Below are 26054 nucleotides of genomic sequence, written 5' to 3' on the forward strand. Positions count from 1 at the left end.
ATTTGAAGCTGGATTGTGAAGGGTCTGGAATGATGCTAAAGAGTTTGGATTTTAATGTGATTGCCCACAGGGAAATATATACGACTTCCTGGTCAGACACAGAAGAATCAAAACATCTTAAAGCTGGGAAGATCCTTGAAGGATCATATAACAACTTGAAAAGGATGTAGTATTTTTTTTTCTTTTCTTTGAACTTCTTATTATGGTAAATCATGTTTTGAAAATAAGTAAAGAAAATGCATGAAATTCCATTCACATTGACATCTAACATAAAATTAGAGTATTAGAAATTACACCAATACTTAACCTTCTTTTTGACTGAAAACCTATTCATTGTTTAGCCCTAAAATGTTGTGAATCTACTATAGGTATGATTCAACATATCCAACATGTACAGAATATACTCCTTGGAAAGTTATGCAGGAATTATTTTAGTTGAAACAATATGCCTTCTTTGTTTACATATCTTTTTGTAAAATGAATAATGACTCCCTTAATTTAAGTTTTGTGAATATGTAGAATCTCAGTATTGATACACTAACTCCATTTAAGGGAAATGCAGAAACTAAAAAGTGAGATAACTAGTTTTCCAGGGATAAAAATTTAACATAGTTTTTTTTTTTTTTTTTTTTTTTTTAGTATTGTAATAATTTTGTATGGTGACAGATGGTAACTATACTTATCAAGCTGAGCATTTCATAAATATATGTTTATAAATATATACATGTATTTATGTATATATATGTGTATAATATATATTTATGGAATTGCTATATTGTATACCTGAAACTAATCTAATATTGCCTATCAACTATATTTCAATTAAAAAAAAGACCAATTTTCAAAACTGAAAGAAATGTTTAAGAATTTAGTGTCATCATGGTCTTACTTGTAATGTGGTCCACACTCAGCAGCTGTTTTCATGAATATATTCAAACTGGTATTTATGAGTTTTAAGTTTCAGTAAGAGGAAACATGACTTCTCCTGCCCATTTTTGCCTAAATCCAAATAAACGGTTAAGTATTTGAAAATATTAAAGTGTGTCTAACCAACTTCTTTTTTATATAAATATGAGGAAATACATTTTTTTAAATGAAACTTATTGTCAAATTGGTTTCCATACAACACCCAGTGCTCATCCCAACAGGTGCCTTCCTCAATCCCTAGTATTTAGTAACTCAGTAACATTTTTGATCATGGTGACACTGATGACAAAGAAAAAAAAATGTCAAAACAACTAACATAAGACAGAGTAAACATAAATTATTTAGAATTGACCGCTTAAATATTTTTAAAGGATATTAGTGAGTAAAGTATACCAAACTAGATGGGATATTATAAATATCTTAAAAATTATAGTCATAAAGGTAATAAACATGGAGAAATACATATGATAATGTAAAAAAAGTAGAATATGCTGCTTATACATGTAATACTTATGTGTGAGGAAAAATGACAACAGAAATACATTAAACTGGCATATCCGTGGTTTAGCAGAGAAAAATGGATTTATAAATGTTATTGCCTAACTAAGAAAGTTAGTTAATTTACAGCTTATAGCCATGGTAAGTTCTCACTATAATTCCAACCTCAGAGCCATCTTGAGTGGGTCCAAGTTCTTTGATGTTCTCTCATTACTGGACTTTCCTCTATAGATAGTAGTATCTGATGAAGAGTCAAATGCCAAGCCAAATAAACTCGTTTATAACAACAGAGCATTTAATAATTTAACATTTAAAGTATTTTCTATTACTCTTAAGAAATGTTGGTAAATTAACACTAGAAATAGCAGCGTCCACATGATTAAGGAACAGCATGGAAACATAATTTAGCCAAAGCAAATAGAAGAGCTAAAGTATTCACATCAGAATAAAAATTTTGAATGCCAGATTCTGCACTTATTGCTTATCTGAATAAATTTTTCAAAAGACTGCTTTTTGAGTCTTTTTTTAATGAAACATTACCTCCTTCTTTATGCCAAAACTAATTGCACAACATTGTTTTGTGTGTTGAGAGGATGGAGATATTGTAGGGAAGCCATGACTGTTTTCCAGTTAAATCCATTTAACAAAAGTCAACAGCTCATGGCTGATAGAGAGTCTTCAAGGCAAACAATTTACCACCTCACCTCATCCCCCAAACTTCTCCTGATCATGATAATGTTGGTCTGCCTGCAAGAACATAATACAATGTTCAGTGGTCCACTGCCCACTTGCCAGGACCTGAAATGCTTGCAAGAGGTCAGAAATTGCTTGGTTGACCTTATCTCTATCTTGTCTACAGCTTAAGGATAAAGAAGAAAGGCAGGGGAGACAAAATCATTACCTTTTTTTATACCTTTTATCTGTAATACAGGGTGAAAATAAACTTTGAGAAGAAAATATATAGGGGAAGAAAAATGTGTTTGTAGAATTTTTATATCGTATCTATACACTACATATATTTTTATATTTATACATTTTATATATGTGTGTCAACTAAACAATTTGTTTCATTTTTACTTCTTTCTCACTTTCTTTGTGACTTCCCGTGCGGTGCTTCACCACTCAGTAAGCTTTGCTTTTTGAACTGTTTTCCTATAGTTTCTGATTTCTACCTTCATTCCATCACTTGACTTGAAATATTCCCTGGGAGGGGTGAAAAGAGAAAAGTGTATGTGTGTGGCGAGTGGAGAGAGGGTGGCCGAGTGGGGTGGAAAGAAGGCAGAGGGAGGGAGACTGCTGAGGGGAAAAAAAGATTTAAATGAGAACTAGAATGAATGCCTCACTTGTTGGCTTTTAGCACAATTACCATACCTTAGGAAATATGCAGGGAATAGTTAATTACGACTAAATGAGCCCCTTTTAGAGGCAGTGGCAGGCCCAGGGAGCAGACTGTCAGAGCTGTGAAGGATGTGAATTGGGAGGCTGGTCTGCGTCAGGCTGTTGATGGTCTGCTGGGGAAGCCAGACAGAGCAAAGATAGCTGGGGGAGAGTAGCCTCAGACAAGGGAGCCACGGATGGCATTTGCATACTTTTCCTGCAAAGGGGGTTTAATCCAAAGAAAGAAGGAGATTTCAGTATTGTCAGGCGGGCTTTGTTCGGGTGGAGAGCAGAAGGAAATCTGAAGGGGCCTTTCTCAAAGCCTTGGTCTCAGCCTTGAGGTTGTTCTAGTAAAGTTATGTTCTTGAGGGTTGTTTGCACACTATTGTCCGTTTGAAGATCTTCTAAACCCGAAGGGCTCAAAGTATCCCCCTTTGCCAGCACAAAAGAAGGGAATTTGTGTGGTAAAAATGACTCGTGTTGCAAACTGAACCCAAGCCCCCTTTGTTCTTGTACAAAATACTCTGAAGTTCCAAGGATGTCTTTCGAGCCACACTGAGTGAGTCATACCGTAAAAGTGTTTGCAGGCTAGAAAACAAGGTAAAACCAACCCATACTTGTGTCTTTCTTTGCCAGCTCAAAGAACTCCTTAACATAACCCCCCAAAAAAGATGGCTCAGAAAAGCATGGCAGACAAAAAAAAAGACAAGTTTTGATTGCCATGAATCATTTTTTTGCTCCATTTCCTCACAGAATTTTCTGAGACTGAAGTGTTTAAGTCTAAAGTTGAGGCAAATTATTTGGACTACCAAGCAGAAAGTTTTCTCACCACCTGACAAACCTTATCTTTTACTCGGCAGCATGAGCTTATGATTGTGGTGTGTGTCCAATTGTCAAAACTATGCCTTCTTTTATGAACTGTGATGGACTTATACAGTCCATATATACAATGGTCTGATCTTCAGCGTTAAGTTTTTCTAATAGTCCACATGTTCATAGTGAGGAGTGTGTATTTGCAATTCCTGTTTATGTGATAAATCAGCATGATATTTATGGGTCAGAAATCAAGACTTGTTTCAACTGCGCTAGTTGGTTTGAGCCTAAGTGCTCATAATCCTTACAGTTAAGGAAAGTATGTACTAAAACACAGAATCTAAGCTTAAAAAAACAGCAATGTACTTGTTTATAAGGATAATGTGGTCAGTTGTGAGTGCCTTTTAAATTTATCTTACATATATATAGGCGTATATATGTGTGTATACATATATATGTGTATATGTATGTATGTGTGTATACATATGTATGTATATATATGTGTGTGTATGTATACATATATATGTATCTGTGTATATATATGTATATATCTCCACATATAGAATTCAAAACATACAAACTAAACATGGCTTGTTAGCTGACTAAGCAGGATATGCAATAAAACTTGACCTTGGAGGTTAGGGGAAAACTGTGTATTAATATACAGCAACTAATTTAGCCTGAGACTTTTTTTATTAAAAACATTACTTTATCAATTTTTTTTTATTGTTGTTGACACTTCTGCTGGATTTTGACTCCTTTGGAGAAGGAAGAAGCATAGAAGACCCTATTCAAAATTAAAAAAAGCAATGAAAAATCTGTTTGAGGGTCTACAACACAAGGAAATGTTCGTTTAAGTTTCAAAATAAAGGCAAAACCTGTAACATGTACAAACAAAGAGAAAGCTTACTTTGAAATTAGTATGAGCCAGCTTCTGAGAGAAAAGTTATGCCCTCTTCATTGGTAAAGTTATTAAGAAAGCTTTTATCAGGATAATCATCTGTTCGGGTTTTCACTGATGTTATAATGCCAGTGAGTGTGGATTACAGGTGAGGTTGGATGTTAAGACATTGGCAATGGCCAGATTAGAGCGTTCTGAAGTTATAGATGAGTGGATAAAACATTGCTTGCTACTTTCCTAAGTACGTTATTTTTTGTTATTGTTGAGATCCTTGTCTCCGAACTAAGTAAACTCTGCTTTGCTGAAAGTGGTGCATTTCTTTCTCCTGCTTTGCATTTTTCCCTGTGAGAAGCGTGTCTGAATTGCAGGGGGCGGTGTGGGGGGGGGGACCTGAATATACCTCTTTGTTGCTGAGCTTGTCAAGCACAGCGCTGTGTTCTCTTTCCCACCAGGAAGGTCAGGCCGCTGGGGGCCAATCTGTTTTCTGAAATGAACCCTACTGTCTGTCCCTGGTGTCTGACAGATTGAAACAGTTGTCTGTGTTACCACACTTTGAATACTTTTTAAATGCTTCATTTTCTGGGAAAAGCATAATATATGTAGGCTACAGTGGAAAGATAAAAAGTTTTTAAAAGGACTGGACTTTGGTATTAATATTTATCTGCAAGACAAATTTAATTAACTTCCTAAGAACATATTTACAGATTAGGAAGTTAACTGTGCGCGCACACACACACACACCCACACACGCAAGATAAGCCTTTACTTATGAGTTGTACTTCTAAAGACTTATACTGAGGGTTCTTTTTTTTTCTTTTTCAGTTGGAGTAATAAAATTATGAAGTATGGAACTGTTTCAATAGTAGAACTGTAGAAGTAAGAGTCTTTTGTTCACTTAGATTTCAGTTTCATGTATTTTGATCAGAGGTATGTATAAAGCCTGAAGAAATTTGTACTGTGCTGAGCCTCACTTCAATACTCTCCAGATAATTGAGCTAATTAAATCTTTACCAACATTAACACAACTCCAGCATTCCTTGGACAGTGGATAATTATTGCACGAACATGGCAAGCTTAAACTAAACAGATGAAAATAGAGTTCTGTGGAATGGGTATTGAGTTTATTCTTTATTCATCTTTTGATAAGGTTTAATTAAAACTGCCTCTCTCCATTGTGGTGAGAATGAATGTGCTTGTTTTCTTAGTGAAAAGCAAATTATTCACTTCAGCCATGGTTCAATAATCAAAGCGTTTGCAAAGTTTTGGGTTATAGTGTAGCTGTGGGGATATAATTGCTGCAATTCTGTATGAGGGCTTTATCTTTTTTTATTACTTTCTCTTATTTATTTTTGTAGAAAGAAATTTATAAAAGCCCATTTTGTGATTTGGTGTGGAAGTACATATGTCTGAAGCCTTCCTTGTTGTAAGTTTACCATGTCTAGATGGTTGGTTTTTTTTAAGTGTATTTCCTGCAGCCTCTTGCTAAAATGAAAAATGAAAAAGGACACACATTTAAATAAATAGTATTTGAAATGGATCTTTCAAGTTAGTGAAGAAAGTTCAGTCAAACCTTTGAATTCTGTGGCTCCCACTGTATTGGCCTAGTCAGTCAACAATCCTAAGGGTGGAAAAGGAGTAGATGTTGGGAATTCTTTCCACAAATACATGTTTGCATTCTCTTTCGCTTTTTTCAAATCCACCAGAAATATCTTCTGTGTTGTTCTTCTAAAGGGATGGGTTTTTTTCTTGTGTTGGTGATGATTTGTAGCATTAACAGATTTTATGTATATTAATGACAACTTATTTTCAAACTGTCACGACTGTGCTGTGATTTCTTTTCCTCTCTACTTCTTTTAAAAATAAAATGGTAAATTACAAGATATCGGATGTTTTATAGAATCAAGGACAAAAATAAAAGTGAGCCTTGACTGGGAAGCCTGGGTGGCTCAGTCGGTTAAGCGTCCAACTTCAGCTCAGGTCATGGTCTCATGGTTTGTGGGTTCAAGCCCTGTGTCGGGCTCTGTACTGACAGCTCAGAGCCTGGAGCCTGCTTTGGATTCTATGTCTCCCTCCCTCTCTGCCCTTCTCCTGCTCATGCTCTGTCTCTGTGTCAAAAATAAAATAAACATTAAAAATAAATTTAAAAAAAAACTGAGCCTTGGCCATAAACTGGAAGCAGAGACTCAAACACAGACTCGCTGTCTCTCCTCCTTTTTCTTGTTGCCTAGCTTCTGACTTTCCCTGCTTTTCTGGTCCGTGTGGTGGAAATCTCTGTGGCCTTGTCCCATGATGTGTCATGAGAAAAAAGACCAGCCATCGCTGTAGGTCAGCATTCCCAACTCCCTACAAAGGGAATCTGCCCTTCTTGGATCAAGTGAATTAGCCCTGCATCCCAATGTTAGTGCCTCCGCTTGCCACTTCTTACTGCACTTTTTCCTCATTGGTTCCTCAGAGACGGGAAATGCATACAAGAGCAAAATTTTCTAATCTATAGAATTATTTCTAAGGTTGTCATTGAATGCAGTGTTTTTCAACTCCCTTAACGTGCAGAGACAGCATCTAGTGGACTGGAAATCATGTTTCTTAAATGGAAGAGATGAGATCAGAAAGAAGCATGTCAGATGACACAGGTAGTGATAAGAGTATTGTGTCATGGAAGTTTTGTCTCAGCTGTGTGTGTGTTCAGATGCACCTGTACGAGTCACTTAATAAAATGTGTTTTTGCAGTGAGTTGTGGCCAAAACAAGTTTGAAAGCCAGTGGCTGCTCCTCTGATCCCCTCCGAGGTTTTTCTTGGGAGGCAGAGGGGGAAGGGGGTTGACACTGGGCAGGACTCCAAGTCCATCACTCTCTCCATCAAAGTAGCTGCACTTTAATCTGCTGCATTCGTTCTGTTTTTCTCCTAAGATACCTTTTAAACAAAGGATGCAGTGGCCAAAAGTTTGAATAAATGATTTCCCAGGTCCCTTCTTGGGATTTTTTAGAGCTAAGTACAGTAGCTGCCAGGGCCAGATCAGGCATTATTTTGCTTTTCTGTTCTAAGGAGGACTTGGGAAATCATCCAGCCTTCAGTTGCTTGGGTTGTTTTTTTTTTATTTTTTTTTTTCTTTCTAAAGTTGAAATGCAGTTTCCCTACTTAATCCCATAGAAAACTCTGAGACTTAGCATATAACCAGGACAACACTAAATCAGAATGGATTTTAAACAGTCTTACAGTTTAAAAAGGGAAAAGCAACGAGTCCTTCTCCCTGCACGTTTCCTGTCTGATTCATTAGGGAGGGACCAAAGGCAGAAGTGAGCATTGGTGACATGAGTGAGAAGGAGCCAGGCAGCCTTGCATGCCCAAAAAAGGTCCTTGGAGAACTGAGTGTTGAGGGGAGACCCAGTCTCTTTAATAGAAATAAATAATAAGAAAACAAATGGACTTCCCTAAAAGTGCATTTTATTTGACTTCCTTTGGAGAGTTAGAATAGGTTTAGCAGGCACTTTTTCTACCTTTGACATGATTGACACACAGTGTCCTGAAAGCTGGGATCTAAGGTTGCACTCTGGTGTTTAATTATGAGTTCTGTTTTGCCTATATGCAAAAATATGTGAAACAATTATGGGCTTCCTTTCTTTTAACCTTATGTTAGTGGACATTTTATCAATCATTCATTGCATTAATCTTAATATCAGCCTGTTAGAGCGTGCCTGGGTGGCTCAGTTGGTTAAGCGTCCGACTTCTGCTCAGGTCATGATCTCACACTTTGTCAGTTCAAACCCCACATCAGGCTCTGTGCTGAGCTCCTCTGAGCTCCTGAAGCCTGCTTCAGATTCTATGTCTCATTCTCTCTCTGCCCCTCCCCCCCACTTGTGCTCTGTCTCTCAAAAATAAATTAAAATGTAAAAAAAAAAAATTTTTAATGAAAAAAAATATCAGCCTGTTAGCAGTAGACTTCACTCGGTACAGGCAGCTCTTGTGACTCAGGGAAGCCGTGTAGAGTAGGGCTTAGTAGGGTCTTTGCCTTGGAGACCTGGGCCTTGGAGAGCCTGGGCCTTGAGGCTTTACTGCACTACTCACCAGCTCTGTGACCTGAGCTAAGTCTTAACCTACTAAGCCTCAGTTTTTCCCATCTGTCAATCAGGACTAAGAATAGTGCCTATTTTATCAGGGACTTGAGATCAAATGGGATGATAAATGTCAAGCATTTAGCACAGTGCCTTGCTTGATTTGTAACAAGTGTTCCATCGCTTTCATGAATCCCAAATTCCATGAAGTCTGTGATAAAACAAAACACATATTTACTTGAACTCTTCTATGATAATTATTTTTTGTCTTTCCATTTCTTTTACTAAAACAAAACAAAAATCTAGAAATCCTTACAATGCAACATATTTCTTGGCACAAATCCTACATGATCGTGACAAAAGGAAGAACAAATCAGGGTTCAGTTTGGTATGATAGTTTTAATGTAGATGAAGAAAGGGGATTAGTGGAAATTGGGAAGAGATATTCAAGAGACTCTTCTTTGTTATCAGCAGAAGACGAAAGTAGAAGGGAACGTGTTGCATGCAGAGGATGGCAGGAATTTACTTGAGCGAAGCAAAGAACTCAATAAAGTGGAAACAGTCTTTAAGGACTATTATTTAAGTTTCATGACCCTCAATAAGGGGTTGTTCAAAATCATTCCAAAGAAATCGTTAATGTCGGGGCCCCTGTGTGGCTCAGTCGGTTGAGTTCCGACTTTGGCTCAGGTCATGATCTAGAGGTCCGTGGGTTCAATCCCCATATCAGGGCTGTGTGCTGACAGCTAGGAGCCTGGAGCCTGCTTCGGATTCTGTGTCTCCCTTTCTCTCTGCCCTCTCCAGCTCTTGCTCTGTTTCTGTCTCGCTCTCTCAAAAATAAATAAACATTAAAAAAAAATCGTTAATGTGATGTAGTCATGTGGTTGGAGTTGGAGGAGATAGACGAGAAAAATTAGAATTGCCTCCCACATTGTGAGACTAGAGCATTGACCACGTGGTACCTTCCCTGGTGGCCTGGAAAAACTCTGGAGGGACAGGCAGTAGGTGGGGAGAGTGAGACCACGTCTGGGCATGGAAAGTAAAAGTGTGCTTCAGTTTAGGTTGGCGTATCATTTGAAAGTGGGCAATTAAAAGCGGAATCAGAGATTTGGGTGCCTGCAGCAAGATGGTGCTCTGATGAGGTCAACATAAAAGTTCAAAAACAGGATCACTGTTACTGCACTCTGGGTAAAGACAACAGAGAGAGAGGTCAGAAAAAGCAGAAATAAGTTGTAGGTGTGTCCCAGTCGCAATCTTCTCCAGACCTCTTTTCTGTGCAGAGTTCCACACTGCAAGTTGTTTGTCTTTCTCTGATTTTCCAAAACACCATGGGGGCTGTAACGTGAAAGCCTTTAGTAGACATCGGCCATACACGTATTTGCTTAAAACAGTGTGTTTAAATGTTTAAAGTTAAGATCCAGTGATTAAAACTACATGGATTTTACATAAAAATCCATTTTTTTCTGTGTCTCATTAAAAAGAAAAGGAAGATCGAGCCACTCCAGGCATTCTCTAACTGCAGTGAATAGCTGGGGCTGAGCAGCACCTTCTTTAGAAGAGGCCATGCTCTGAAGTTTGCCACAACCTCTGCCACTGCAGCCTGTCCTTCTGCCAATGAGGCTAGGAAGCACGTGATTCTTACCCTCGCCTTTTTGCTATTGTTCTTCTTACAGTAGAAGTAAAAGACAAGTGAAACATATAACCATGTTTCTGTACTAATGGCCAAAATTTAAAATTAGCCAGAGGGGCTTTTTGTTGAAGAAAAATTGGTGAGAGCATATTTCTTTATATAAATTAATGTAGGGGCATCTGGGTGGCTCAGTTGGTTAAGCGTCCAGCTTTTGACTTCAGCTCAGGTCATAGTCTCATGGTTCGTGAGTTTGAGCCCCACATCAGGCACTGTGCTGGCACTGCAGAGCCTGCTTGGGATTCTCTCTCTCTCCCTCTCTCTACCCCTCCCCTACTTGTGTGCTTTGTTTCTCTCTCTCTAAAAATAAATAAATATACTTTTTTAAAAAAGCCATAAAAAATTTAATGTAGCATGCTTCACTCACAAAGGTTACCTCCTTGGCCCTTATTGGGCCTGTCTTAGAATCTTTTCTGTGTGATAATTAGTCAGATTTATTTTACCATTATATGTGCTTATCTTCCATTTCCAAGGGGACCATAAAGCTTTTTTGAGGTAAGGTTGATATATTCCATAGCATTTAGCAGAGTGTTGTACACAGGGTGAAATATTTGCATTTAGTTGCTGGGGAACCAGGAGCAAACTGAAAAGAATACAAGTTTCCAGTGAAGAAAGATATTCATGGAAATAAATGGCCCAGATGAATGAGAACCAGAAGACAATTCGCAAACATTTATTAAATGCTAACAAATCACATATAGATGTGTGAGCTATATAATGACATGGTTATGTTTGCTCAGGCTGCCATAACAAAATACCACAGAATGGGTGGGTTTAAACACCAGGCACTTATTTCTCACTGTTCTGGAAGCATAGAAAGTCCAAGAGTAAGGTTCTGACATATTTGGTTCCTGGTGAGAGAACTCTCTTCCTGGCTTATAGGCGTCCACCTTCACACTGTGTCCTCACATGGTGGAGAAAGCAAGAGGGAGAGCTCTGGTCTCTCTTCCTCTCCTGTAAGGACACTACTGTCATCATGAGGCCCCACCCTCATGAACTCATCTCACCTAATTACCTCCCAAAGGCCCCAACCCCAAATGCCATCACATTGGAGGTTAGGACTTCTATATATGAATTTTGAGTAACATAAACCATTCAATCTATGACAGTGGTTCCTTATTGTCAAGTGGCTTAAGTGCATTAAATGACATAAGATATAGATGACTACTAACTAGCTCAAGGTAAAATACAAAAAGTATAATTATACAAATGTAAATTCAGGGCGAGGAAAACAGCAGGGACAGACCTCACTGAGTCAGGGAATGCTTCATGGAGAAGATATTATGTGAGCTAAGGCTTGAAGACTAGGTAGGATAGTTATAGTCAGAAACAGGCTTCCAGAGAGGGGGATTTAAAGGCGCAGAGAACCTAAAAAGTCCAGGTTATGTATGAAGGCGCAAACAATGTAATGGCCTCAACAACATGCATGAATGGGTGCATGGGTACCTGGAGAAAGGCACGAAAGAAAATCTGATCAAAGAGTATTCATTGTATTGTCTGAACAAGCATGTGCTACTCTTTTCCTGATCCTTTGTCTTTGCCTTTTATTTCTAGAAAACTTTGCTATGCACAATAAAACATGGTACTCAGGTTTATAATAGTAATAGTGACAGCCTTTGACTTACTGAACACTCACTGTGTGCCAGGCATCAATGGTGGACACTTTACACAAATACTCTCACTTAGTCCTCACAACTGCCTTGTGACTTAGGTGTTCTCATCCCCAGTTTACAGAGGGGGAAACATACATGAGCCATTCATTCATATCCCCCACATCCCCCAGCTGAGTGGTACAGTTGCATTCACAGCCCAGATCAGCAAGGTGCTAGAAATGTGAAATAATAGCATGCTATCCTTGTACTCAACACTGGTCTTATTCTGACTTCTAACAAGTCTGCTTTACTTGAGACGTTTCAATCATAATCCGTCTAAGCCTATGCAATTATTTAGTTGCTAATGTCTAGAGGAACATTGACTACCTCTGGAGATAAAATTAGAGACGCGAGAGCTACAGTTGCCCCCAAAACCCTGTCCAAATTGAGTTAATTAATCTGTAACTCGAAAACCCTAAAGGCCCTATTTAAATACAATTTCACTGTTAGTGAGAAGCTCTAGAAACCTTGATTAAAACTGAATGCAGTCAGAAATAAAAAAGTGTAAATCTGTCTTTAGTCTAAATTTCTCAACAAGAAAATTTGCCGTAAGTTCCATATTGTTTCAGTTAGCTCTTAAAATACATATCACAATTATTAGTAAAATGATAGTAATGTTCTATATAAATCTCATGAAGGCCCAATTGATCTGAAAACATCTAGGATTTCTATGTAAGCACTTGTGGGTTTTGGGGGGTTGTGTGTTATTTTTTTAAGTTTACTTATTATTTGTAATTTGTGTAAGCTCTATACCCAATGTGGGGCTCAAACTCAGTGACCCCAGGATCAAGAGTCACATCATAACACTTGTTTTTTTAAACATATACTTAAGATACTATTACATGGGCCAAATTCAAATGGTATTAGCATTTCGTAAATACTTCTTTCACAATAAAAATCTTGTAGGTGCAGAATTCTTGTGCAGCCTTTGTCTCTGACCAGTTTTCATGGATTCCAGCAGCTTGTTCTTATTTATGTCAGTGTAAGGGAAAAGCGAACACAGATCATCCAGAAGCCATTTAGTTTGAGGATGCATTGTTTGAACCGCAGCTGTGCTATCATAATAATTTGGGGCACAGTAAAATTAGTCTGTACCTCTTAAAATACTAGTCATTTTGGAGCAGGGATTCCAGAATGTCCTGATGCCTGGAGCAAGTCCACAAAAGGGATCATCCACTGACAGATATTTGAGGGCTTTTAAAAAATGTGTAGCAAAAGCAAACAAAGTGAAGAATCAAAGGTAAGAAAGCAAGGAAGAGACGATTGTAGCAAAAGCATAAGCTGTTCCTCACTTTTCACTTCTAGGCCAAATCCTTACTGTTTGGTCCATTCCAGGGACATCGTGGCAGGGAAGAGAGAAAGGAGACTCTGGCAGACCTTCCTCCCTCCCTACGAAGAGATTTAAACCTTGAGATAGTGTTACTCTCTTTTCATTTTCACCTTTTTTGTTCTTAACTAGTTGCTGAAGTGCAAGTGAGGAAAGCCATAAGGTATTTGTTGTTCAGAGATCAAGTACTGTTAAAAACAAAAAGAAACGGTTCTCGGGGTTCCTAAGAAAAACACTAACCAAATGAGCCAGAGGGAGGGGTGATCTATTCTCTTCAGTGGTTTAAGATTTCCTGTTGATGTGGATAACCAATATATGCAAAGGCCTGTTCTGATTGAGCAATCTCAGTACCATCCTCATAGTGCCTCATTTCTTTAGACATACCTTTTTAGAGGGCTGAAATTTAAATTAATAAACCAGTCAGGGCTGCATGCCGACATGACTTGAAAGTTAACTGGAATTTATTGATCTGCAGCCTACAAGCTGTTCTATGCTGCACTGCACATAAGAAACCAGTCTTTAAAGTCGCCAAAAAATTTTTTTTAATTACCTTAAAAAAGATATTTTGCATCTTCAGACAGTACTGTTGTTTGACTGGAACCTTCTCCCCTCTACTCCTCTTGCTCCCAAATTGGGTCATTAGTGACTAAGGTTGATAACAGTAATCCTGATGCAACATTCACAATCCATGCTCAATTTTCTGCATTAAATCGAGAGAATGGAAGCCATGGCTCTTCCAGGCCTGCCACTCTTCCTCTTTCTGTGGAAGGGAGAGGAGGGGAAGTTCAAAAGCTGGGGGTGCAGCTAGAAGCTCCTCATTTGCTTTGTTAACCTGTTAAGAATCTAGCCTCCCAAATATCTCAAACTTCTTAAGCGTATTTCACATTTTCCCTGGATGCTTTCTCTTGAAGAGCCACCTATTGTGTAAATCTAAGCACATCCTATCGGGTGTCCTAAAAGAGCCTTTTAAACTTCAAAGGGGTTTACCTGGCTTTACTCTTCAGACAGTGAGCATAGTGATACCACCCCCCTTACTATTCAGACAGTGAGCATAGGGGATACCACCCCCGCCCGCCCCCTGTAAATCCTCTGTGACTATAAACTTTTCCAGTCACTCCTCTCAACTTGTGTTTTTTCCTTGCTGAACAATTTTTCTATCTCTGTCTGCCTCCATTGTTCTTTCATTACACACACACACACACACACACACACCAATGAGATTTTTTTCCCTCCATTTTTAAAAATAATACTTAGAATATTTTATTTCCTCAGTTTCACCAGACTTTTCTAATCAGATGTCTTGTAGGACATAGTCATCAAACTTGTCCATGTTGGGTGGGAGCAGTTATGCCAGTTCGGTGCGTTGATAAGAGCATCATCTGCTTGTCACCCTCCACCCCACCTCCAGCAGCTCTTCTCTCTCCTCTTGTCTCTTTCCTCTCTCTCTCTCTCTCTCTCTCTCTCTCTCTCTCTCTCTCTCTCACACACACACACACACACACACACACAATCTTCCCATGGTTTTATCACACGAAAGAGGCAGATACGTCATGCAGATCTACCTTCCCTCCTTCATTCCTTTTCTTTTTTCTTTTTTCTTTTCTCTTTGCTTTTCTTCTCTTTTCTTTCTTTCCTTCCTTCTTTCTTTCAGTGTGCTTCTCTCTCCAAGATAACTTTTAATATTAAAAAGAAAATCCAGCTAATGCTGTCTGTCGGTTACATATGACACTTCTCTGATGAAAAAGGTTGGTTCTTCTCATTATTTCCCATCTTAAATCAACTCCTCTCTCCATGAGAAAACACTTTCCCAATCCCATGTTCACTCCGTTTTTATAAACCATCTTTGATGTGGAACCTTGTCAAAGGGCTTTAAAGGTTTAAATAAATGATGTGCCCTGCTTATTTACCTTCTCAAATAACTCACAATGACTGAAGAGTCATGCCCTCTCTCTATATATAAGCCACATTGCTTTTCTCCTAACAGATTATGTTTGCATATATGATAAATATCTTCTACCATATCCTAGATTGTACTAATTTGCTATCAATGAAGTCAGATTATGAGTCCCAGGATCAAAATCAAACTCTTTTTTTCCCATAAAAATCTGGATAGGTGCATAAATAATCCAAAGTAACAACCAACTCTGAAATTATTTCTCTTTTGGTATGATAATACTTCATAGCTTTTATTCCTTCTAAGCTATGTTTAGAATTCTGTTTAACTTTAAAAGGAGCATGTTTAACATTAAAATCAGCATCAGGGAGTCAGTCAAGAAGTGAAAAGGGACCTGGGGCTTAAAGTTTGTTATCTCCATATCTCTTTGAATACCTTTCTATCTACATATACAACAAATATGTACACACATGTACAAATATGATCAGTAACAATCCCTGGGTTCTGAATAACATGTGAATAATAAAATTAAGCTGTATGATACAAAATAAGAACTCATTTTAAAAGAATTTTCAAATCAGATAATGATGTGCACATAATTACATTTTACTGAGATAGGAGTTCTCCATTTCCAGCGCCTTTAATAAAATAGGATGGTAACTCGTCTGGCGGGTATGAAGTTTGTCAGGTAATAATTAGTTTTGGTGCCCTATCAGTATGCCCCTGTTCTGGATGTTTAGGCTACAAAGTCAAGTAAGTCTTAGTGCCCAACCTTAGGGATACTGCAGTCTTCTAGGGAAGACAAGAGCAATCAGTGAGCCTTGCCCGATAATGAGAACTGCAGTCAGTTATGCCTGGGAGTGCAACAGACCATGGCCAGGAGGACGGTAGGACCATGGAAGAGGGATGGGTAGACAGTGCTGCTGGTAGGACTCCTTGCTTAGAGGTATTATTTTATATTTTCCATTCCCTTCATATCAATACAAGTCAACAAATGTTCATCCAGTCCTTACTATTTGCCAGGCATTGTGCAGACAAGATATAGCTGCTATCCATAAGGGGCCTATAGACTAACAGCAAAAGTTGTTGAAATTTTCTGTAAAAGCAACCATAACACACTATATGTGAAACTTTACAATTAGGAAGCCTGGGCCCTGTAGTAAAGGCCTAATGATTTTTGAGTGCTCTGGATGGACCAGTAGTCCTAGCTCGTTTTTAATAATAATATTTATTCAGCACTCTGATTTCTGCCATAAAACAGTTTTGCCCTCCAGAAAAAGAACCATTTTGGGAAATGTGAGCCAAAGGGCCATTTCAGGATATGGAGTAAACAGCTCTCCAACTAAGAAAGTAGTAATAGGTAGGAGATGTTATTTAAGTGGGATAAAATGCTGAAAAGAACTTTATGTCAAAATATTCCTTCCCTCTTCTGCACCCCTCTTCTGAACATTTGGGAGCTTCTTCAAGAAAAAAGTTTGCACCACTTTCAGCACGTGGTACAGCCTCTTTCTTTGCATTCTGTCCTTTCTGACTTTCCTCCCCTCCTCGCCACTTTCCCTGCATCCTCTGTCCCCTGGTGCAGGCTCACACAGGATTCCAAGCATGGAGAGCTGCTGACTACTGCAAATGACATCTAATAGTTCTTAGTGGTTCAGGCTTTCTCAGTTAGCATGTAGCTAATGCATGAAATGTTAATACTTCTTAAAAAGAACATATGTTACAATCTCAGTGCCTTGTCAAACACGCTCTAATCTGTTAGCAATTTAGACCTGACAAAAGCTTATTTCTTTGCCGCATATCTGTCTCCATAGTTTTCCCCATTCTGTGTCCTGGGCAAGTTCAAAGCCTGATGACGACATTAAATAGCACATGCCTTGGTTTTGTTAGCCAGCTCTAAACTGTTTTATATGAATGCACTAACTAATTTCACTATATGGAATTATACTGTTTGGGTGTGTTTCCGTCCCCCTATTTTTATTCCGCTCCATTTTCTCCCCCTCTCTTTATTGACCCGATGCATCCAGATCCATAATGGCAGGAAGAATTGATTGACTCAGAGAGTAGGGGATTGCAGTGTAGTGATTTCACGCTCAGTTGTTGGCTAACAAGGCACCATAGTTTTTATTTAGTGAGGCCCAGTGGCAGGAGATGAAGAATTGTGTAGGGTCCAGCTGCCAAGGTTACAGAGCAGGCAGCTTAACGGGCTTCGGGGTTCCAAGTGTGAGGGGAATTGTCTCTTCCCAGCAGGTAAGGGACAGATCTAGATAGCGTCCATTGCGTTCAAGATGCTAAGTGGCCTGGCCAATTCATAAATCTAAAAAATTACAACATCCTCCAGTTGGGATCGTGCACTTAACCCGTTTAATGCCATAGATGTAAGACCTCCTGCCTGCTACTTGTTTACGAGGAGACACTTTGTGTTTAAAGCATTTCCTTAAATGCAATTCCCCTAAGTTTCCCTTTAAATCAAAATATATTAGATCAACTTATTAATTATGTATTTAGGTGAAATGTAGTCAATCTATTTATTTTTGCTACTCTATCCTACAGGAATGTAATATATTTACATTCTTTTTCAGACAGTGATTCTTTTTTTTTACATGTTGATCTAAAATACTAGAAAAGCTTAATGTTTATGTACTGGGTGTGTGTGTGTGTGTGTGTGTGTGTGTGTGTGTGTGTGTGTGTTTTAATTTTTGGTAAGTGAAATGGCCTAGTGAATTTGGCTTTTCCTCCATCCATGAAAAGTAGTTTACTAAGTCAGTAAAGGTTTCTGAAGAGGAACATCAAGGACAGTATTTATCCTATTTAAAAACCAGTTTTCAAGCATGTCGAAACCACTGTTAATGTGCTAAGTTCAAGTGAACCAGTGAAGGACCTCTGCTTGATAAAATTAGCCCTCTTCTAGTTTCTGCATACTAAAAGATAATACAATTGTGTCTCTTTATTTTTTTTATTTTTTTCATGTTTATTTATTTAGTTTGAGAGAGAGCACATGAGCAGGGGAGGGGCAGAGAGTGAGGGAGACACAGAATCTAAAGCAGGTTCCATGCTGTCAAGGCAGAGCCCAATGTGGAGCTTGATCCCACAAATCATATCATGACCTGAGCTGAGATGAAAAGTCTGACACTTAACTAATTGAGCCACCCAGGCACCCTCAATTGTATCTCTTTAAATAGAGTGTTAGAATTTAGGTTTTGGTGCACCTATGGCTTTTAGGACATTAATCCAAATAGATTTTAGTATAATAAACATAAGATTCATATTCCTTGATTATTTGCCTCATTAATGCATAAAGTATTTTTTTTTAATTTTGTTTATATGGAAAACTCTCCACTAAAGGACAGAGTATCACTATTAATAATTGGTATTGAATGCCTGCAATGTCCCAAGGATTGTATATCCCATTAAGCAGGCATAATTTGTTCTTAAAACTAGAGTTCCTTTGTGGAGGCTATTCCATTGGCTTCTGCTCTAGCGTTCTGCCCCTGCCCTTACACCCTCCTCACCCAAACACGGGTCTTCAGGCTATCTCACAGTACCAAGCAAAGAACTCAAATTCTCAGTTCTAAAGTGAGTCTGATTTGCCGACAGTTATAGGTCCAATGGGAGTCTCCTCATTCCCAGAGTCCATTCGTTTCACATCATATCCCTGATACAGAATGGACCTATTAAAAGTGGCTCATTGTAATTCAAATCCAGATAACTGTGGATCTCATTATGCTCTCGTGCACGCAAAACATAAAACGTTACCTTCACCTGGTAAAAGCCTGAGAGAATGTGCTTAGCCTATAAAGTGGGGGGGGGGGGGGGGGGAACAAACTTTCCCTAAATTTAACGTTATACTGGGGTTCCGTTTAAAACTATAAATTTTTTAATTCCCTGATTTTTATTTCTCTGGTTGATTTCTTAGCAGTTCTATTTTAATAACTTTTGCCATGTTTTTACAATATAAATAACAACTAGTTTGGAATGGCTTTCCTCTTGGTGTTCCTCATTTGATCTCAAAGGGCACTTTTGTTCATTATCCCATAGATTAAGAAGAGGAAAAATGCTTCCCTCTTTTTTTTCCCTGCATATTCTTCCTTTGATCCAGGATGACAGAATCCACTGGTAGTTAAATATCCACTTTATATGGTCGCTAAGATGGAAAGATGAGTCTCAGTTTTACCCACTTATGATGTAATGTTATGGCCTGTTGAGCTCAAAGAGAAGTGAAGTAGTCTAAAGAAATGGAAATTAGGGCCAACAAGAGATGGGAGAATCCTTAGAGCATGCAGACCCTGTTGGAGTTATACCCATGTATTATATAAAACCACGCCTGTGTGTTTGGGATTATGGTATTCTGAAACACAACCAGTGGCTTGATTGGCCATATTAACCAATCAGACTTTCCTTGTGTGGTTGCAACTTCTCCAAAGTTCCACAGAAAAATTATAGTTCCCCATATATAGACCACTTATTCATACAGTGTTATGTCTTGTGAATTGTGGTATGATCTTTCGGTCTCCACAGATACATGGCAAGTTTAGAGTAATTTAGAATATAGTGGAAAAAAGTGGCAACTGGAGTTGCCATTTGATAAGTTTCACAATCAGTGAAAATTATTTTTTCCTCCTCCTCCTCCCACCCATTTTATCGCTAAATCTCTAGATAGGAACAGTCTTCTGGTATAAAAAATCAGAATGATGTGTAAGTCTTACATTTTATTTTCATGTTCACTTTTATGCATCTCTTAGGTATCTGGCAAAGCTAACTGGAGATAGGAATTATTTTTTACCTTTAACAATTTCATTCATGAATATTTTAATCATTTCTGGTGCTGGTATTATAGTCCAATCATAAATCATGGGAAAGTTGCTCTCAGTATTTTCCTCAAACAACTTATATTTATTTTAGATACAGATTTACCTATTTCTGCTAATCTGCCATTCATTCAATAAATGTTTATTAAGTACTACTAAATGTTATGTGCTGGGGCAGTAAAACTCGATTATGTATTTTTACTGCATTCAAGGAACTGACAATTGAACAAGGGAAACATACATGTAAATATATCACTTTAATTTAGGTAGGAAGTACCATAGCCCGAGTGTGAAAAACATGGTGCAGGAGACAGAGAATAGCAGCTAAAGCCAGCATGTAAATAATAAAACTAAAGCACTAAATGGAGGAAACATTTTTACCACTTGCCTGACTTGTGTATGGTAATGATGACTTTTATAATGACTACGTGGCCTACAGGTTGAGTGCCATTTTCCAGACATGGTAAAACTAGAAAGAAATACCAAACGTTTATAAATAAATCCAAGTTATAGTCTAAGAATCCAGGATGGGTGGGTGCATCTGCATTGGTCAGGAGTGAGTGATGTGAGGCCCTGGCTGGGCTTTGACCAATTGCAGAGTTGGTGGGCATGCAAAAAGGAAGCCTAATGAAATCCTATATGGCTGGAGTCATTCTCCTGGAAAGACATAGAGGTTGGGATTCAAGAACTAAGAAGCCTTAGACAAGGGGGCTTCATTAAAGGCATGGAGATTTTCAACCTACTATAACAGACAGTAAGTATTTACTGTTTTGTCCTTGAGCAAGGGAATGACACTGTAGTCATGAGATATAAATATTGTTTTTTAAATAACATTTACCATGGGAGGGATCTCTGATTATAATATATCATATATTCATTATAAAATGTTGGAGAATCATGAAAATAAATCCCTTACAGTCCCAATACCTCAAAACAATTTTGGTTAACATTTGGTGTATTTGGTTTTTTGTTTTGTTTTTGTTTTGCCTTTTTTCCCCCCCACAAAATTGGATTCATACTCTATATAACTTCTATAACCTATTTTTTTCCACTGAGTAAATCTTAAACATTTTCCTGTGTCACCAAATACTCTTCTGCAATGTCATTTTTAATACTGTGTGTTTCCTCATATAAATGCGCCACAATTCTGTTTAACCAGCCATTGAACATTAAAGGTGTTTCCAATTTTGAACTGTTGAAAATCATGTTGCAGTGAAGATCCATGTATATAAATCTTCCTGTACACAAGTAATTATTTCCTTAAGATAAGTTTCCATAAAATTTAACTCAAATTTTGAGCCCATGGGTATGGATAATTGAGGTTGCTAATACAGATAACTGCATTTAAAACACAATTTTATTTTTATTTTATTTGTTTTTTAAGTAGGCTCCACAACCAATGTAAGGCTTGAACTCATGACCCTGAGATTGAGATTCCTGTGCTGTACCTACTGAGCCATCCAGGTGCCCCTTAGACACTATTTTAGAAAAATAAAGTGGATGTAGTGTGCAACATGGCTTGGATGAGAGATTCTATGAGAAACCATTCAACAGAGTGCTAAAGAATGTTATGATTAGACAGCTTTGGTTCAAATCGTGGCTCTGCTTTGTTGTGTTACCTCAGGCAGATAAATTCATCTCTGTGCTTAGTTTCTTCCTGTACAATGATATAATTCATATGAAGCATTCAGAGCAATGCTTGGCTCATGAAAGTTGACACTACTGAGTTGTTATTAGTATTATTGTGGAAATAATTTAGGTGTGAATTGGTGAGAGCCTAAGTTCCATTACTGAAAGGAAAAATACAGAGATAAATTTTTGATGAATCAGTAGGACTGATTGTATATACTGACCAAGGGAGAGAAAAAAGTTTAAAAAAAAAAGTGAGTCACAATTTTTAAGCCTGGAGGATGGATCTCTTAGTGATGGAGGTTGACTCTGACCATACTGAAGTTGACACAGTGGCAGAGGGACAGAGGCTGGTGTCTGTAGGTTGCAGAGTGGATACTGAGGAAGGCCATGTAGATTTTAGGAATGATCAGAAGTGACATGGTGATATAGAAATAAAGAGACTCCCAGGAGAGAGCAAGGCTTAGGACCCTGGACTGTAGGAGGTAAGTGGAGATGGAAAGAAGCCAGATAGAAAACCGATCCAGCCACAGAGATGGAGAAGATTGCAGAGGTAGATAGAGAAACAAATTGTAGGAGCCATGGAAGAGTTAAGGTCACAAGGGAGAGAGGACTCAGCAGTGCCAAAATGGCAGAGTTCAGAGATGATGGGAAGTAAAAACCATTGCTAATTCTAGCTAATAAATGGAAAGCAAGAGAGTTTGGATTTTCTTTGTGTATTCTGACAGTTCTTCTGTTGACTTTTCCTTCTAGCTTCTTAAAACTTGTTTTGTGAATTTTAGTCACTGTGCTTTCTTGGTCATTTTCAAACACTACTTAGAATTCTTCCTTGCTCTGTTAGTTATATTTCAAGAAAACCTGCAAAGCAGTTAGTCTTCCAGCTTGCCCTCTAGCAGATCTTTGTTTCTCATTCATTCCATCTTCAGCACAGCTGCCTAAGCATTTGGTTCATGTAACCATTAAAAACGCATGAACAAAAATGCTGTAAAACAAACAAGACTGCGATATTTTATGCAGTAATCACTTGCCAACTCTCCCCTTTGAAACTGAAGCCATTTTTGTGTCATTGAAGTATAGTAGAATGATCCATAAACAAGATTTCTTTTGGATTTATGTATTAAAACAGATGAAATCATTTTAAGTAAAATGTCAAAAGCATTTGCTTTCTACCTCAGATCCAAAAAAATATTCATCATTTATCCAAAATTTAAAAAAAACGAGTTTTGATCCCCGATTCATTTGCCGCTTAAACCTGGAAAGACTTTTTCTGATATAAAATCTCAATTATTAAAGTAAATCATTTCTTACTTCATTCCACTTTGTGCAAGTTGTTTCCCCATAATCATTCCACTCTTATTACATTTTAGAGCTTGGCTTATTGACACTCACCTATCACCTTCTAACTTTATAAGTAACTCTCACTAGAATTGGCCACCAGACTTCTCCTTACTAGTTACCTGCCTATTGGTGTTTCCCATCACCTTCCAAGTACACTTTGGTTTGGTCTGGTTTTGAATTTAATTTAAAGTGTGCTTTTCCTTTAGGCCTGGTCTACCCAACTTTGCATTAAATCATCCTGAGGTTGATTTTTCCCCAAAACATGTGTTTGGGTAATTTTTAAATCTCTTTGTTAGATTCAGCTTAAACTTTTTGTTTCTCCTGTTTTCTATTATTTCTTGGGTGCCCAGCAAAGCACTGAGCCCAGATGGATTCTTTATAACGGCTGCTTGACAAGGATTTAAAGGAGGGAGTGAGGAGATCCTTTTTTTTTTTTCTTGCCTACAGCTGCTCTCAATATGGCTCATCACGACTGAAAGGAAATGAATAAAGATGAGTTATCTGAACTGAAAATCAGCCACAGAGCAGAAGCAATTCATACTCCCTAACCCGTCCACAAATCCAGTAGGGAAAAGGAAGTCATTGCCATCGTTTATTTATTCATATATTTTTAATGGTGGCAGGATTACTTTTTAAATCTTGTACCTTTGAGTAGTGGCCATTTGGAGCATTTGTGAAAGGCCATATGGTTTCAAATGAGATTTCCATCACATTCTGTGCATTTGAAACTATTTATACAGCACTGAGCTCTTGGCACACCCAGCACTGGAGCATGAGCAAATCCATGAAAACACTGTAGACAAAACTAGAGAACATGCAAATAAATAGCAGTTAAAGAAATGTTAGTGGTTTGACATGCCATTTTTGGATCGACCTTCATTTGGATGATGCAACCTATATTTTAATTTAAGCAGCTATTATTTCCATATTTTGTGCATTACATGTCTCCATTGATTAATTTCTACCCGTGTGACTTAGGTATCTTGTGCTCAAAAACATTTCAAACAATGAAACATGTGGACAGAGAATTTTGAATTTGGGTCCAGCCTACAGTGGAAGATAATGTTCATTGGAGAAATTGCTGGATCACATGTTTCATGTTTTCTCTATAAGAAGAAAAGATGTGTATAAGTATGAAAAGCAGTTTCTAGCTGAAAAGATCTCATGTTCCCCTGAGATTTTGACATGTGACCACCTAAACTCCAGCTACCGTCAGTTTTTATCCATGACAAGCAACAGGCTCACTATGGCATGTGAGACACATAGTGCTTCTAGTTGTACTTGAGATTCATACAGACCTGGATTCAAATCCCAAAAGCATCATTTCTCACTGTGTGTCCAGGGGCAAGTCCCAAAGTCTCTTGGAGGTTTGTTTTCTTTGTTTGTTTTCTCTTTCTAAAGAACTATCATTTCTTTATCCAAGTAAGGATAGTTAATACTGACCTCACAAAGCTGTTGGAAAATTCATCGAGAGGAGGGAAGTCAAGTGCCTCATATTACCTGAGTGGCATCAAGGCACTGCAGCATGGCCATTAGGAGTTCTGGTTTCAGAACCAGTTGTTCAGGTTCTGACACTTATTGACTGTGGCCTTGGGAACAGAGCCACTTCTCCATCTAGACAGTGATAGTAACCATAATCATACCTCGTGACTTGTGATGAGGAGTGACTGAAGTGACCTGTGTAAGGCGCTTGGACTAGTACTTGCCTGGTTCAAGGAAAGTGCTTGACACTCTTATATGCTGACCTGGCAGGATGGTTGGACAGATGGGAGTTAATGTCTGATTCTAATGCCATGAACAAACAATAAGTAGTGCCACTGTCCTTGTCATCCGAAAGTAATTCAATGTGGAGCTCCACTTCACCATGAGCACTCTCGATTTGACCGCCTGGCTCATCACTCTGGAGTTCATCATGGCCACAGAAGCATCTGGTCTGGCACTTACCATCTGTGATGCTACTATTTTTCTCCAAAGCCATGATGAATTCCACAGCTCCCAAGAAACTTCCTGTTTCTTTCACAATAGCCATTTGCCAAACTTAGAAGTTTCTGACATTCCAGTTGGGCATGGCACTTCCAGACTTGTTACATTGGAAATGTGGAATTGGTCACAACTTACATACTGATTTCCTTTAATGTGGAACATTCTCTAATTCCTAAGTGGTGTTCTCTGCAAAGTAATCTGTCCTTTCCAAGATTAGTTACATGATATTGAAAAATGCTATAGAAGAAGAGGACCATGAGAGTCCACTCTAGAGCAGGTATATATAGTGAGTGATCTTTCTGCCCTGTCAGAGGTAAAGAACTGATGGGCAAAGGGTTAACATCTTTCTCCAGCTTCAATAAAGTCAGGTTATGCATGAGGTAAAGGGTGAGTAACAGATATTTAATATGCTGGCTAACTTGAAGTACCTCCAAAAAATTTCAGTCTTAAACTTAAGGACTCCAAAAGAGAATGGAAATTATGTTGCATTTTCAATGATGTGCGTTTCCCAGGAGGAGAAAAACTTTTAATATCTGTGAACACTTTCTTTAATACCCAACAAATGTGATATGCTGCTAATAGAAAAAAAAACCCGCCAATTTCAGTTGTGTGCTTCATGGTCATAGAACAATACAGAGTTGATATTGCAGTAACAGGGCTCTAAAACTACCCTTCTAATGAAAAACAGCCCTGTTTGGACAAATATTTTCTGGCATCTTTATATTTCCCTTAACTGGAAACAGAAAACGTTGGCTTGGTGTCATTACTACGGGATACTGTGTTTTTTAAGTAAAAACAAATTGTGAGGACAGTGTTGCCAAGAAACAATGAAGGTGGTTAGAAGGTATGGAATGGGCTACTTCAGGTGCTCATATCTAACAGCATCGCAGCCATAGATTGATTTGCTGGCTGAGCCGTTCAGCATGGTAATGCTATTATCTGCTGTTATTTTCTGAGGTGTAGTCACTTACTGCCTTTCTACCTATTCTCTTCACTCCTTCAGTGGTGAAAAAGAGAGCTTTCTGTAGAGGTGAATAACTCAGCATCATGAGAATCCTGAACACTTGGAAATTTGGAAATAATCTGAAATCTAAAGCAGATCTAATTATCCATTACACGTGTAGGCCAGCTATTCAAAGCCCATATTATCTAAAGCTGTGTCCCAACTTTGCTGTCT

At 38.2% G+C, this 26054-nt stretch overlaps 1 protein-coding gene across 6 annotated transcripts in view; it reads left to right on the plus strand.

Moving 5' to 3' along the window:
- Positions 1-26054, plus strand: part of CDK14 (cyclin dependent kinase 14) — a 614333-nt gene that overhangs the window by 534970 nt on the left and 53309 nt on the right. Inside the window, exon 15 of one of the 6 annotated variants that reach the window (XM_060633843.3) lies at positions 5339-6394. The exons of the other annotated variants lie outside the window; for them this stretch is intronic. The gene's annotated coding sequence lies outside the window, so the exon portion shown is untranslated. Of the gene's footprint in view, positions 1-5338; positions 6395-26054 lie in introns of those variants that run through there. 6 annotated transcript variants of the gene reach the window in all.

This window comes from Panthera onca, chromosome A2 (assembly GCF_046562875.1).
Source record: "Panthera onca isolate mPanOnc1 chromosome A2, mPanOnc1 haplotype 2, whole genome shotgun sequence".
Classification (NCBI taxonomy): domain Eukaryota; kingdom Metazoa; phylum Chordata; class Mammalia; order Carnivora; family Felidae; genus Panthera; species Panthera onca.